This window comes from Alexandromys fortis, unplaced genomic scaffold, assembly GCF_014885135.2.
Source record: "Alexandromys fortis isolate MF-2015 unplaced genomic scaffold, M_Fortis_MF-2015_v1.1 scaffold_2_26212498_36691700, whole genome shotgun sequence".
NCBI lineage: Eukaryota > Metazoa > Chordata > Mammalia > Rodentia > Cricetidae > Alexandromys > Alexandromys fortis.
In genome coordinates, this window is record NW_026067931.1 from 5,877,438 (window position 1) to 5,893,518 (window position 16,081).

Genomic DNA, 16,081 nt, shown 5'->3' on the forward strand with positions numbered 1-16,081 from the left:
GGTTTTTTTCCATTGCAGCTTTTTTTTTTTTTTTGATTTTTTGAGACAGTGTTTCTCTGTGTAACTTTGGAGCACTCCCTCTGTAGACCAGGCTGGCCTCAAACTCACAGAGATCCAGTTTTTCATATTCTTTATTCTATACATTTAGTGTTTGACAGAATGTCATGGGGAAATTTCATTTCATAGTGCCATTTTTTTGTTTTGTATGCTTCTTGTATCTCGATAGGCACCTCCTTTAGATGAGAGATTTTCTGATTTTGTTTAAAATATTGTCTGTATCAAAATATTGTCTGTGTCTTTTTTCCTCTCCTTCTTCTACACTCTCAGAAAACAGAGCAAATGACACTCCTGCTAAATTAGGAATAACATAGTCAGTCTGCTATCAGAACAGACGCCAGCCAATCAGCAGACAGGCTAGACAACATTGAAGTGCAGTGCCCACATATCCACATTTAATTCTGTTTCCTATCTCCTTCCTTTGCTAATTTCCCTTTCCCCCAAACATCATATTTCAGAATATCTGTATCTCAGCCTCCCCAGAGCTATGAAAGGCATTTATCATTTGACTGTATATATTCACCACTTCCTTTCATTTTTATCTTATAATGATCTGATTTTATTTTACAGTAGGTAGGGGCACAAAACTATCTTCCTTAATAAACTTGACAATTAGTTTCACTCACAACATTTTAATAATGCACATTTATAGAAAAGTATTCATCTTACAAACTGTTCTGCAATCCAAAAATACAACAGCTTGGAAGACAACACTTAGAAAACAAAATCCAGTGTGAAAAGGACAGATTTTTAAAAACTAACAACAGTGCAGGTTTGACATGGCTCCGATTTTACAGCCTTCCAATGGCATCGTCTAAGTCAGAGATCTATTCCTTCAGCTATCTCCTCCGCTCCAGGGGAAAGAAGTAACTCTCTCCCTGGTTTCATTTCACCTTCCAGAGCCATCCAATATTCTCTACGGTCCGTTCGAATTTTCCTGTAAAGCATTTATACACGGTACCCACATATCCACACTGACGTACTGTGTTTCTCCAGTCTGAACCATGATGTCATCTAGGCCACTGCGACTCTGCCGGGCCAAAGATCTAGAAGTCTCGTCAGGCTTGTATTCCTTCACAGGTTTTTCTTTTTTCCTCTTTACCTTTCTTTGTTCAACTTCACTTTGAGAAGCCCGGGAAGCTTGAGGAAAACAGGTCCGTTTGATCTAGGCATTGATCTCTCTTGGCTCCTGTTGTCCAACAGCCTCTCACTCACTGGTTCACTTCGGGCCCCACCTGTCTGTCTTAACCAAGGCTGCCTGCCCCTCCTTGCCCCCTTTGCCCTCACCATTCTCTCTTCTATGAACATTTCCTTTCTCCACTTTTTTGCTGTCAACTCAATATCAGTTACTGATTTTTTTCCTCTTGTGTCTTTTCTTTTGTCTTTCTCCACTCCAATCAAACCCAATGTAACTAATGTATTAGTTGGCACACTATGGTCAGTGACCTCCTAGAATGTTTGGCACTAGAGAGGTGACTAATTTTTTATTTGACCATGACTATACTTTATTGTTTCTTTACTCATTGATAGTGATTTTTTAAAAAGACAATGTTCTAATTGAAGAAGAATACTGGAGGATGGCTTTCTCCATTGGAGTCTCACTGGGTATACAGATAACACTTAAGGGCAAGCACCATGCCCAGTAGTAGATTGTCAACACAAAACAAACTTGGTGGAATTTTGGGAGGTTTAGTTTTATCTTATAATGCTTTGTCTGGGAATATTTTTTAACTCCGCAGGTATTTTTCTTACATATTATGGTTTCCAATTTTGCTTTTATGGGACTTCCGTGTGGGTGTTTCTGCATCTATATGTGTTTTCCTATAGATCTTTGTTTTGTCAGTTAATTTGTTCATTTTATCCTATTTGTGTTATTATTGTTGTTGTTATTATTATTACTATTGCTATTGTTTTCTTGTTTCTTTTCTAATGAGAGAAAGCAAAAGAGTGTGTGAATTTGGGTCTGGGGAGAATCTTGGAGGAGTTGGAAGAGGGGAAACTAATCAAAATACATTGCATGAAAAATATCTATTTTCAATTTAAAAAGAAAGTATAAAAGAAGAAGAAAAACCACCATAATAAAAGCAGATTTCTCAATACATAATGTATGTGTATATGTGTACGTGTGTGAGAGAGAGAGACAGAGACAGAGAGAGAGACAGAGACAGAGAGAGACAGAGACAGAGAGAGAGACAGAGACAGAGAGAGAGAGAGAATGAAGAAAAGGACTAGCAATTGCCAACCCAGATACACAGCAAAACTATGTCAGAATTGAAGGAGAAAGCAAAGCTTTCCATGATGAAAATATGTTAACAGAACTCATGGACCCTAAATAAGTCAGTTCTACCAAAGATACTTGAAGAAATCCTTCAGATTAAAGAGAAAGATAAACACACCTGGAAGACTAGTGAATAAACCCCATTAGAACCATAGTAAAACTGGAGAAAATAGAAAGACACCAAACTACAAATCATCAAAATAACAGAAACTATCATAGCCTTTCAGTAATAACTGAATAATTAATGGTCTCGATTCCCCAGTTAAAAGACAGTATCATACCTGGAATATAAATATAACTAAAATACTGAAAAATAAGGAAACAAACAACTCAATAAAGATGGGCTGTGGAATCAGAGTTCTCAAAAGAATAAATTCAAATAGCTAATAAATATTTTTGAAGTGGTTAATATCCTTAGCCATCAATGAAATGAAAAATAAACCTACTTTAAAGTTTATCTCATGTAGTCAGAATGTTTCTTCCTAAGAAAACAAAACTAGCAAATATTTGTATGTCAGTAAATAAACATTTATTTCCCTTAGCAGAACTATAAATTCATGCAGCAAGTACGGAAATCAATTTGGAGATTTTTTTTAAAAAGCTAAAAAATAGGATTATTATATGACCTGACTGTACCATTACTGGTCATGTACTGAAAGGACTCTATCTTTTCACAGAGATACACACGGCGCATCCTTGTTCATGCTTGATATATTCACACCAGCTAGAACACAAAGTCATTCTAGACATTCATCAAGAGATGAATGGATAAAGACAATGTGATACATATACACAATGAAATTGTATTCAACTACAAGATGAAATTAGGAAATTTGCAGAAAAATTGATGTGACTGCAAAAATACAAAAAAATGAAGTAACCCAGGCTCAGAAAAACTGATTGATTTTTTTCACTTTCTGGTGTGATGATTTGCTTCTGTACTTCCAGTTTTTAATTTATTTATTATTGGTGTGTGTTTGGTGGCATGAGCGTGACAGCATGAGTGGGGGGTCAGATGACAGCTTCAGAGGGTCAGTTCTCTACGTCCATCCAGTGTGTGGGGTCTAGAGATCAAACTGAGGTCATCAGGCTTATCAGGCAAGCAGTTTTATCCACTGTGTCCTCTTGACAGCCCCTGCCTTCTAATTTTTATATATGCAAATTTATGTGGGAATGTACAACAAGGTCAGGAAACTAGAAGGGTTCTCATGAGAGGTGAGCAGGAAGTTTTAAGGAGAGAGAAGCTGGAGGTAATATACCTGTGATATGAATGTAGAAGAGGAATACTGAGGTAGAAAGCAAGAGGCAGTATCTTAATTAGGGTTTTTATTGCTGTGAAGAGACACGGTTGTTGGTTCCTTTCCCATCAGCCACTCCCAAGTAACCACACTGAGGCTTATATTAATTATGAATGCTCAAGCAATAGTTCAGACTTGTTACTAGCTAACCTTTATACTAAATTAACTCCTATTGCTTATCTGCACTCTGCACTCATGGCTTGTTGCTTCATTTTCTACATGTCCTCTTTCCTGTGTCAGCTGGCATCTCCCTTGTCTCTGCCTTCCATCATCCCAGCATGCTGAGTTTGGTTGTCCCACCTGTATTTGTGCCTAGCTACTGGCTAGTCAGCGTTTTATTAAACCAACTTGAGTGACAGATCTTTACAGTATACAAAGGGATTATTCCATAGCATTTCCCCCTTTTTCCTAATTAAAAAGGAATGTTTTAATTTTAGCATAGTAAAATTATATACAACAAAACAGTTATTAAGTCAGAATTACAGTTACAGTATCTGGCACATTTGTATTTGACATACTTAGAGAAAATACTCAATTATCTATCTTCTCTTGGTGACTCTAAAGCTTTGAACCTAATTCACTTTCTATCCTCACTAAGCAGAACTTTAAGTCTAATCATTTAGTCGTTAACTCCAACAAAGACACCAGAAGGGTAAAATGTTACCTAATGACAGGGACATCTGGCTATCTGGATAGCCACTTTAGGTTCTTCTGTGGCAATGGAGCATTCAACTCAGGCCTACAGACCTGGTATATCTGACAGACTCTTCTGAGAAGCAGGGAGTATACTGTCAATAATTAAGGCAAGGGCAGTTTCTTTGCCCAGATGGCTAGTTTTTGCCATAAAGAAAGCAAACTCCATATGGAGTTTCTTCAATGCCCATCATCTTTTCTGAAGTAGATTGGTGCTTTCAGGAACAGAAATGTCTCACTGTCATGGAAAATCTTAGGTTAGTAAACATATTTAATGCCATTTTCTGTAGGTTTTTCACGTGTTTAGATACCATTTATCTATATAAATATATCTGCTTATGACCTTGAAAACATACCTAACATTAGTATAAGTTTGATTATTATAGATGACTATTAACCTGTATGTATTTCTTAATTATATATTACATTTTTGAATGAGCTGCATAAACACAGTACCTTAAGCAAGAGGAGAAATATACATGCAATAAAACAAAATTAACTTTAAATTTGTATCAGTATACAAAAATCTATACCAATGTAAAATATTTAAGACTAATAGTTGCTTTTTTGGTTTAAAAAAGTAGATTTAAAAAAATCTACCCATTTATCCTGTTGTAGGAGGCTGTTTGTTCATTTCCCAGCTGCCCAGACTCCCAAAATAACCACACAGAATCTGTATTAATTGAATCACTGCTTGTCCTATTAGTTCTAGTTTCTTATTGACTAAGTCTTACATATTAATTTAATCCATTCCCATAAATCTGTGTAACGACACATGGCAGTGACCTACTGTCAAGGTTTCAGCTTGTCTGTCTCTGGTGACAGTTCCATGGCTTCTCCCTGATTCCACCTTCTTTCTCCCAGCATTCAGTCTAGTTTTTCCCGCCTGCCTACGTGTGTTCTGCACTACTATAGGGCCAAAGCAGTTTCTTTATTAATTAATGGTAATCACAGCATACAGAGGAGAATCCCACATTATCTCCATTTTCTGTTTAAATAAAAATGAAGGTTTTAACTTTAACACAGAAAATTACATATAACAAAACATGTATCAAGAAAAATTACAGTTACAATATTTATATCTACTTTATCTTTTATCATAACTAAGGAAAACTATAATTATAACTATCTACTCTTCAACTCCATCAAAGACTTCAGAAGGATATAATATTATCTAAGTAAACAGGAAGTACATTGTAAGCAACTTCCGAAACTCTAGAATTGACAGAGACATCTCATTGCCTAGACAGTCGCCAAACTTCTTCTGTACCCTTGGGGCATTCATCTTCAGCCCTCAGGCCCATAGTATTCAGCAGACTTTTCCATGAAGCAGGAAATTCCATAGACAGTTCTGCCTATATTGGCAGTTTGTCAGTCATTTTCTTCTGTGTCCTGTAGAATGTCTGGCAGACTCTTCTATGAAAACAGAAACCCCAAAGGATCATCTCACCTTTAGGCAAGTTCAGCAGTTATTTCTCTGTGGGTCCTGCATGATCATTTTATAGAGCATCACATCAAGCAGTCCAGGCAAGAGCAGTTTCTTGCCCAAATGGCTACTCCATAATGAGCCTCCTCGATGCCCATCATCCTCTTGAAGTAATTGGTGTGAGGTGACAAGCCACAAGCCTCGCAGTAAAATATAAACTAATAGAAATGGATTAATTTAAGCTTTAAAAACTAGTTAATAATAAGCCTGAGTCAATAGGCCAAACAGTATGTAATTAATATTAAGCCTCTGAGTGGTAAAGTGGCTGCGGGACAAGGTGGGATGAAAAACCTCCCATTACAGAGCCCATTTTTCTTCCCATCTTGTCTCCTATTTCTATTTCTTTTTTTAAGTCACTAAATTTAATTAGGGTTGTTGTGTGAGAATGGGTAGGGGACTACTTGCCATGGCAGCGATTACTCACTAATAGTTCTCAGGGAGCAGTAGGAGCCTTCATCAGTCCCTCCCCCACTTATGGTGAATGTCAATAGATCCAGTTCTGTGCAGATATTCTGCAGGTAACTGTAGCTGAAGTCACTTATGAGTCATGTCATGCCCAGCTGAGAGCCTCCTGTTTATATAGCCTTCCTGCCCCTTTTTACACAGTGTTCTCTGGGCCTTTGGTGGGGTGGTATAGATGTCCCACACAGAACCGAGTACTCTACAGTCTACCTATTTTCAACACAGTGACCAGTAATGAGTTTCTGTTTTAACCATCACCTACTACAAAAGGAGCTTTTCTGACCAAGGTGAAGAGAAGCATTAGTCTATGAGTATAAGCTTGAATGTTTAGAAGGAAATTTGACTACATGTTCCTTTACCAAAATATCAATTGTAGATCCTCCCAAAAGCTTTTGACCTACCCAGTAATAGGCATGTATTATCTCAAATGAAGCAGTCCTCAAATCCAATCAGAAAGTAGTTGATCAGCCCCCAAATAGTCAAGCCACTATTGTATTAGCAAAGCAAGTCCGATGGCTACTATTGTAGTGTGCACAGTCCACGGCTGAGCAAGACTATTAATGGACTCTCCTTAGCAGGCTGTGATGCACCTGCAGCGGTCGGATTAATAATCACCAAAGATAATAGGTATTTGAACAAGTTTAATAACAAAACCAGACTCACGAAACCAAGGTTCCAGCGGAGTAGCCGGCGGAGACAGGAGAGGAAGGGAAGGGGCGCGCAGCCTCTGCCCACCCAATATATCAGTAAACATACGCCCGAGGGCAGCCCGCCCCCAAGGGGAGGGCTTATCCCTACATCTCCCTCCTTTTGTCTAAATAAGACAGAACTAACCTAAATACAACTATAAACAATAATAATAAATAATAGATATAACAAACAATATTGAGAATGAAAGTTTTGCCGGACATTCTATCTCAAGGAGTCTAAATAATGTAGAGAGTAATTACAATTATATAATCTTCAACTCCGTCAAAGATCCGAGAAGGGAATAAATATTACTTAACAAATGAGAGATATCCAAAGCGTGCCATAATTGACAGAGACAACAGACTACCTGGGCAATCACCCAAATTCTCGTTCGCAATGTTGAGTCAACCAACTTTGGCTAAGGCCTAGCATGACTGACATACCATTATCAAATGCAAGGAATTTTCTTAGAATTATCCTACCCTGTCTTGGCAAGATAAGAAAATCCTGTTTCATATCTTTGTCAGTAGATGAGGTATGGGCTTTTCTTAACCCAAAGGCCAATTCTGCCAAGAAGACAAACTCCCAGTGGAGTGTCTTTGGTGCTCAACGTTCTCTCGGGAGTAGAGTGGTGTCGCCAGGAGTAATTGTGTCTCGGCACAGAATTCTAGGTTAGCTTAAAGGCCATTTTCTACAGCTCTTTAAAGAGGCTGAAGATTATACTATCTATACTAAATATAATCTCTATGTATCTAGAATACCTTATTAACCTAAAAATAAACATGAACAACATAAAATTCTCAATACCTATCTAACTTGAAGACAAAAAAAAATAAACAACTGTGCAATACATGAAGACAATGATCTTCATCTGTAAACAATGTCATTACATATCAAATGTAAACAATGTTATTACATAAATAGTATCAGAGGTAGAAATGTACATTGTGATATGGTAGATGTATCAATACAATATAAGTATACTCTTATACAAAAATAGAGGTAGGAACACTCACATTCAATATTCAATATGTCAATATACAGGAAACAGTACCAATACAATTTTCTAAAAACAGTAACTCACAAATACCAATCATCCCATCAAACCAGTTAATCCCCCTTTTTTTTTTTTTTTAACATACCCCTAACTCCATAAAACATCTCCCCATCCCCTCAACCCCAAACCAACCACTAAAAGATGTCCCTAACCCTGAGGGCAAACTCTGTTGGGGGAGGGGACGCCGTCCTCTAAGATTGCTTCAAGCTGACATGGGGGCGATGTTCTCCTTAGGGGCTCCTGTGAAAGCAAATGATGGTAAAATTCCCAAATTAACCTTTGGCCTAAGAAAATTATAACTAGTCCCTGAGCGCTTTGAGAAGGTCCGGCCAGAGTGTCGTCAAAAAATGTGCACCATTCGAAATTGTCTTGTGCAGTTGGTACCAAAAAAAATTATTAGCACGTAGAAAAGAAAAAAAAAAAAAAAAAAATATATTCAATATATTCATGACGTCATAAAAACCAGGTTGAGTTGATGTTGTGGGGCCCCATCTTCATCCTGGAAACTTCAAAAATTACTGTAGGAAAATTTGTTGCTTGTTATGGGAAATTTAGACACTAACAACAAGGACATATACTGACATATAAAGAAAGACACAGATACGAGGAAAAGCAAAAACAAAAAACAAAAAACATATATACATAAATATATAAAAAATCAATACTTACGGTATGTATATAATGTTAGTTGATCCTTAGTAGGTCGTAACTATTATCCATCCATCAGTAATTAAATATTCAGGGTCCCTTAAAGTCTTTGAAGATCAATATTTTCCTGTGGAGATAAGAAAAGAACCCTGCCCCCAACCTATCTGTATTCCTTACCATCAGTATGCTCGCCAACCTTGTGAAAGAATTGTTATTTATCTTTTCCAAATGGCTTTTCTTCTTCATACCGAACCTTTATTAGTTTTGTCGGTATCCACAATTGTTCCTCACCTGTGGAGATAAGAGCAAAACCCCTTCCCCAACGCAGCACATCTCCTGGTTTCCATTGTGAGGTCAGCACATCCTTGAAATAAACTGGTTGATTTAGTTCAGTAGACTTTTCCATTATCCAATGTCTTTCTGCAGCCGTTGTCCCCTTCTCATTAGCGTTAAGAAAATTCAAGGTTAACAAAGCATTATGTAACCTATTTCTGGGGGTGTTTTCCACCCCTTTCTGTTTATTCAACATATCTTTTATAGTTCGATTTGATCTTTCTATGACTGCTTGACCTGTAGGATTGTATGGTATACCTGTAACATGCTTGATATTGTAATAGTCAAAAAACCGTTTCATTTTCCTAGAGGCATAAGCAGGACCATTGTCCGTCTTTATTTGTGTAGGTATACCCATGATAGCCATGACTTCTAATAAATGAGTGATTACTGAATCAGCTTTTTCTGAACTTAAAGCAGTTGCCCACTGAAAGCCTGAATAAGTGTCAATGGTGTGGTGAACATACTTCAATTTGCCAAATTCTGCAAAGTGGAACACATCCATCTGCCAGATTTCATTCCTATGGGTGCCCTTTGGATTAGCCCCTGCTGGCAGTGGCGTTTGGTTATAGAAAGAGCAAGTAGGGCATTTCTTTACAATCTCCTTAGCCTGTTGCCATGTAATAGAAAACTCTTTCTTCAAACCCTTGCTATTAACATGATGTTTTTTATGAAATTCAGAGGCTTGTAGCACACTACCAATCAATAACTGATCAATGTCTGCATTACCTTGTGCTAGAGGACCTGGCAGACCCGTATGGGATCGGATGTGTGTTATGTACATAGGGCAGAGCCTGTTCCTGATCAAATCTTGAACCTGGATAAACAATGAGGTTAGTTCTGTATCATCAGGTATAAATTCAGCAGTTTCAATATGTAAAATAACTCTTTCTGCGTATTGCGAATCAGTAACTATATTAATAGGTTCTCTAAAATCCCTTAGCACCATAAGAATGGCATATAATTCTGCCTTCTGGACAGAATCATAAGGACTTTGTTCCACCTTACCCAAGTCTTCCGATTTGTAACCTGCCTTCCCTGTTTTATTGGCATCAGTATAGAATGTACGGGCTCCAGTTATTGGAGCATCACGGACGATTCGAGGAAGGATCCATGAAGTTCTCTTTATGAAGTTAAGCCTCTTGCTTTTTGGATAATTGTTATTAATATCTCCCAAAAAACTAGCACAAGCTCTTTGCCATGGTTCATTATCTTCCCATAATTTCTTTAGTTCATCAGCAGTGAAAGGCACTATAATTTCTGCTGGGTCTATGCCTGCTAATTGACGAAGTCTCAGCTTTCCTTTTATAATTAACTCGGCGACTTTTTCCACATAAGTTTTCAGTTTTTTACTTGGTTTATGTGGTAAAAAGATCCATTCCAAGATAATATCATCTCTCTGCATTAAAATTCCTGTAGGAGAAATTTTGGATGGTAATATGACGAGAATACAATCGAGCTCTGGATTCACCCTGTCCACATGTGCCTGTTGTAATTTTTCCTCAATCATCGTCAGTTCCTTTTCTGCTTCAGCTGTTAATTCTCTGGGACTGTTTAAATCTTTATCACCTTCCAAGGTTTTGTTCAGATGAATTATTAGATCAGGTGTTATCCCAATAGTTGGTCGTAGACTGGAAATGTCTCCTAACAGTCTTTGAAAGTCATTAAGAGTCCGTAAGCGATCTCTCCTAATTTGTGCCTTTTGTGTCTTAATTTTTTGCAAACCTATTTTATAACCTAAATAATTAACAGAATCTCCCTTCTGTATCTTCTCAGGAGCAATTTGCAATCCCCATTTAGGTAAAAGTATCTTTATTTCTTCAAACAGTCTGTTCAAGGTATCCATGTTTGAATCGGATAACAAGATGTCGTCCATGTAGTGGAATATTATAGATTCAGGAAACTTCTTGCGTACTATTTGCAATGGTTGGTTCACAAAATATTGGCACAAGGAGGGGCTATTTAACATACCCTGGGGGAGGACGGCCCAGTGGTATCTCTTGGAAGGTTGAGAATTGTTGTAAGTAGGCACCGTGAAGGCAAATTTTTCTCTATCTTCTTTTTGTAAAGGTATGGTGAAAAAACAATCCTTTAAATCAATAACTATAAGAGGCCATCCTTTTGGTAATAAAGAGGGCAAAGGGATTCCAGATTGCAGAGGACCCATAGGTTGAATAACTTTGTTGATAGCTCTGAGATCTGTCACCATTCTCCATTTACCTGATTTTTTCTTAACCACAAATACAGGAGAATTCCAAGGACTGGTAGATTCCTCTATATGTCCAGCATCTAATTGCTCTTGTACCAGCTGTTCTAAAGCCTGTAACTTTTCCTCAGCTAGAGGCCATTGTTTTGTCCATATTGGTTTCTCAGTCAACCATTTTAGAGGCAATGCTGTTGGTATCTCTGAAGGAGTTTCAATTGTTTGTTCTTGTACGGCCCGAATGGCCGGTTTTCTCCGTTTGTAATATCTTTTAATATTATTCTCAGAAATATAGGCTCTAGAATTAGCAGGAATGTTAATTTGGGTATTCCATTGTTGTAATAGGTCACGACCCCATAAATTCATTGCAATACTGGCTACATATGGCCTTAATTTCCCTATTTGTCCCTCAGGCCCTATACATTCAACCCATCTCGTGCTCTGTCTTACTCGAGATAGGGTTCCAATTCCCAGGAACTGAACATTTACATTCTGAAGAGGCCAATATGGATGCCAAGATTCTGGGGTAATGATACTTACATCAGCACCTGTGTCCAGCAGGCCAGTAATAAAAATGCCATTTACACACACTTTCAGCTTAGGTCTTTGATCATTTATAGAAGTTTGCCAAAACACACGTAACTCATCTTTCTGCTCATTATCGTTTGTAACAGTAGGCATGAGGTTTCCTAATTGTCCTGACGAGGCACGTTCTCTGCAGAAACTGGAAATGACTGGACCATGTTTGCCATGGGGGCCTGTGAGGCCCCCCCTCTCACGTTTCCCGTCTGTATCAGGTTTCCTTGTCTATCTCTTGTAGATCTACACTCATTCGTCCAATGTCTACCCTTTCCACATCTTCTACATAAACCTGAAGGCTGAGTCCTTCTATTTCTGTTATTTCTAGAAGACGCATTATTATTGTTTCTGAAGGTCCGTTGTTTACAATTCCTTCTCATATGACCCATTTTGCCACAATTAAAACATTTGGTATTCTGATGTCTCCTTTTACCATTGGAAATTGCTTCCTCTACCCATGCTTCAGTGCCATAATCAAATGTATCAACATCCAGTGTATGCAAGACCCATTCTTCCAAGGGTGCTGATCTGAACCTTAAAGGCCCCAAAATCTTTTTGCATTCCACATTTGCATTTTCATAAGCCAAAGACTCAATCATTATACGTCTTGTGTCAGGGTCAGGTATCCCTATTTGTACAGCCTTAGTAAGTCTTTGTAAAAAATCACTAAAGGGTTCTCTCTGACCTTGTTTAATCGTAACAAATGATTCCATTCTCTGTCCTGGGTCTTGTACCCTGTCCCAAGCCCTTAAGGCTGCTGTAGTGCATATGGAGAGTATGCTTTCATCCAAATTAGCTTGTTCCTGAGGATCGGAAAAGAGTCCTTCACCTAGAATTTTATCTAGGGAGATGTCACTTCCCTTCGCCTTTTCTTGCTGTTCTAAAAGTCTAGCCTCTTGCCTGAATAAGCATTTCCATCTTAAATGCGTCCCACTCTCAAGGACTGCAGAGGTCATCTGGGTCCAGTCTAAAGGCGTTGGTCTGCTCATTATGGCCCAAGATTTTAGCATCTCTTTAACAAAAGAGGAGTGCATCCCGAAAGCCGTGACAGCCTGTTTAATTTCTTTGAGATCATTTATACGGACAGGCTCCCATGTATCTTCCTTAAGGATCCTAGGGTTTTTGGAACCAATCACCTTCTCTGTCGTTATTACTGGAAAGGCAGGTAGAGGTGTAGATAGAGATTTGTGGAAATTGTCCCGGAGGGATTTACCCACAGATGTAGTTAAAACTTTCCTTTCTACCGTTTGTTCTTCCTCATCAGAATCAGAATTTAGAAATTCCTCAATCTTTTCAATTCTATTCACCATTGCCTTCTGCAATGTCTGTATCTCCTGTCCAGAATTATGTTCCAAAGCCCTCATTGAGGATTCTAAAGTATGAAGTTTGTCCGTTAGAGATAAGTTCTCATCTTTGGACATGATTTTTATGGCATAAACCGTGCCTTCTTGTATTGACAATCTTTCCACCACTCTGTCATAAGCTTTAGACAAAAGTTGATTTTCCCATTCAACCGATTTAATTCTCTGAGATAATGTTTCAGTCCCTTCAGAAAGTGACTGATGAAATTTACGATTTAAATCAGCTGTTCCTTCTTCCATAATAATAAATTTCTCCTTAATATCAGCCTGAACCTTTTCTAAGTTTTTTTCAGTCACCATTGTCTTGTTAAACAAAGTTCTGTTCTCTTCCTGTAGAACTTTAAACTGATTCATGAGAAGATCATTGTCATGCTTAATCGTTTGTAGATGTTCAACCTCTGCCTTAAGAATCCTGGATTCATCTCCAATAGTTTTTAGATGTTCAACCTCTGCCTTAAGAATCCTGGATTCATCTCCAATCGTTTTTAGATGTTCAACCTCTGCCTTAAGAATCCTGGATTCATCTCCAATAGTTTTTAGATGTTCAACCTCTGCCTTAAGAATCCTGGATTCGTCTCTTAAAGACTCTATCAGACTTTTGTTGTCAAACCACTTAAAACCAAGGAAAACTACTAATCCCAGAAGGATCCATAGATGTGGGGTGCTAGACACCTCTTGTAGGATCTCCCACATGGCACACTCAAAAAGGTTATTGAAGTTGGGAGCGGTGATATTGTCAGACATTTTATTTATAAAAGGAAAAAAAAAATTTTACCTGTAATGACTGGTTCCTGCCAGAGGTGGCGAAAGAGTCCACTTGAATCCACGTGGAGAGTTGATCTGAAATGAACCTCAAGACTGAAATTTATGCAAAGTGACCCCTTGGGGCCCAATGTGGCGGTTTGTGTTGTAAAACCGCAAATATTTAAGCTTCCCTGTTCAGTTCCAAACGCCAAGGCAGAGAGGGAGGGGTTAAGTCCTCTGGCTCTGCGAGAGGAACACAAAGAGCTGCCTGCCAGCCGCAGCAGCCTAGAACCGGTGTGGGGGAGGTGCGCGGAAGCGGGCGGGCGGGCGGGCGAGCAGGCGAGCAGGAGCTGTGGCGATCGCTGGAACAAAGCCGTGCCTGCTGACCTAAAGCGGGCGGGCGAGCAAGCACACGCTGTGGCGACCGTGTTCGGGGCCGCGATTGCGCAAGCAGGCGCTGTGGCGATCGCGTTCGGGGCCGCGCGGCTGCTGGCGGGGGAGTGCGGCTGCTGGCGGGGGAGTCGGCAGCCTTGAGTGGCTGACCGCCTCCGCCCAGGATCTGCTGTGGACACAGCGGGTCTAAAGAGCGGGTGCTGTGCCCCACGTGGGTGCCAAATGCAGCGGTCGGATTAATAATCACCAAAGATAATAGGTATTTGAGCAAGTTTAATAACAAAACCAGACTCACGAAACCAAGGTTCCAGCAGAGTAGCCAGCGGAGACAGGAGAGGAAGGGAAGGGGCGCGCAGCCTCTGCCTGCCCAATATATCAGTAAACATACGCCCGAGGGCAGCCCGCCCCCAAGGGGAGGGCTTATCCCTACATGCACCTTTTAGCATTAAGAACATTAGCTACCAGGAAGGAAGCTTCCAGTTTACCTCCGGCTTCATTTCTGTGTTATTCATCCAACATGTGTGATATCTCAGCAATACAGTCTTACCACCTAGTTATAATGGGCAACCAGGAGAAATGGAAGCCTCTGGAACCTTTTTGGTCAACAACTCTTAGGAAGATGTCACACCAGGCATTGGGATTTTTGTTTAAAAACCTATGGCTTCTGAAAGCAGAATTATTCAACCATGCAAGACACTGCTGTTCAAACTCACATGCCTGACCAGAGGCTAACCTGATCTAGATAATCCTCCACATGCCTGACCAGAGGCTAACCTGATCTAGATAACCCTCCACATGCCTGACCAGAGGCTAACCTGATCTAGATAACCCTCCACAAGCCTGGCTAGAGACTAATGTAAACTAGATAATCCCTCAAGGGTGTGCAAATAAGCTTGTTTCCTTGGTGATGTTGTCATTGATAATTAATATTAACCTTGATAAATCTTGAGCACTACATTGCTTAGAAATAAAGAGAGTGCATATTTTTCTTTTGTTCCTGAATTTAGTGGGAATTCTTTAAAATTTTCTTCTTTTAGCATAAAGTTGACTACAGGTTTGCACTCACAGCCTTTACTGTGTTCAGGTATATCCACCCCCAACCCTAATCTGTCCAGAGTTTTTATAATGAGGGTGTGTTTTGTCAAAGCCTGTCCTGCATCTCCTGTATTATGCAATTTCTGTCCTTGAGTCCATTTATGAGACGAATTACAGTATTGATTTGTGTATTTGCGTCCATCCCTGCATCCCTGAAATGAAGACAAACTAATGTCAGTGGACAATCTTTTCTAATATACTCTCAAATGTGGTTTACAAGTGTTTTATAGAGGACTTTTGGGATTATTTTCTGCTTTATTGAATATTTTAAGAAGTATAGGTTTTAGTTCTTTAAAGGTCTGGCAAAATTCTGTTTTGAATTCAACCAGAGCATTTTTAGTCAGGAGATTTATTATTACTGTTTTTGCACACACACACACACACACACACACACACACACACACACACTTATCTCATTTGGTTTAAGTAAGTCAAGTCACCTAGAAATGCATTCAGGTCTTTTAGATTTTACAATTGGGTAGAATACATGTTTTTAAGATATGTACGTATGATTTTTCTAGATTTCATTGGCATCTGTTATAAGAGTTGTTATATGTTTTCCTTTTTCTTTCTACTCTTATTCATCATCTGAATTCATTTATGTCTTTTCATCTCTTTCTTTTGGTTAAATTGGCCAAGAATTTTTTTAGTCTCGTTTGTCATGTTTGTTTGTTTGTTTGTATTAAGACAGTGTCTTGTGTATC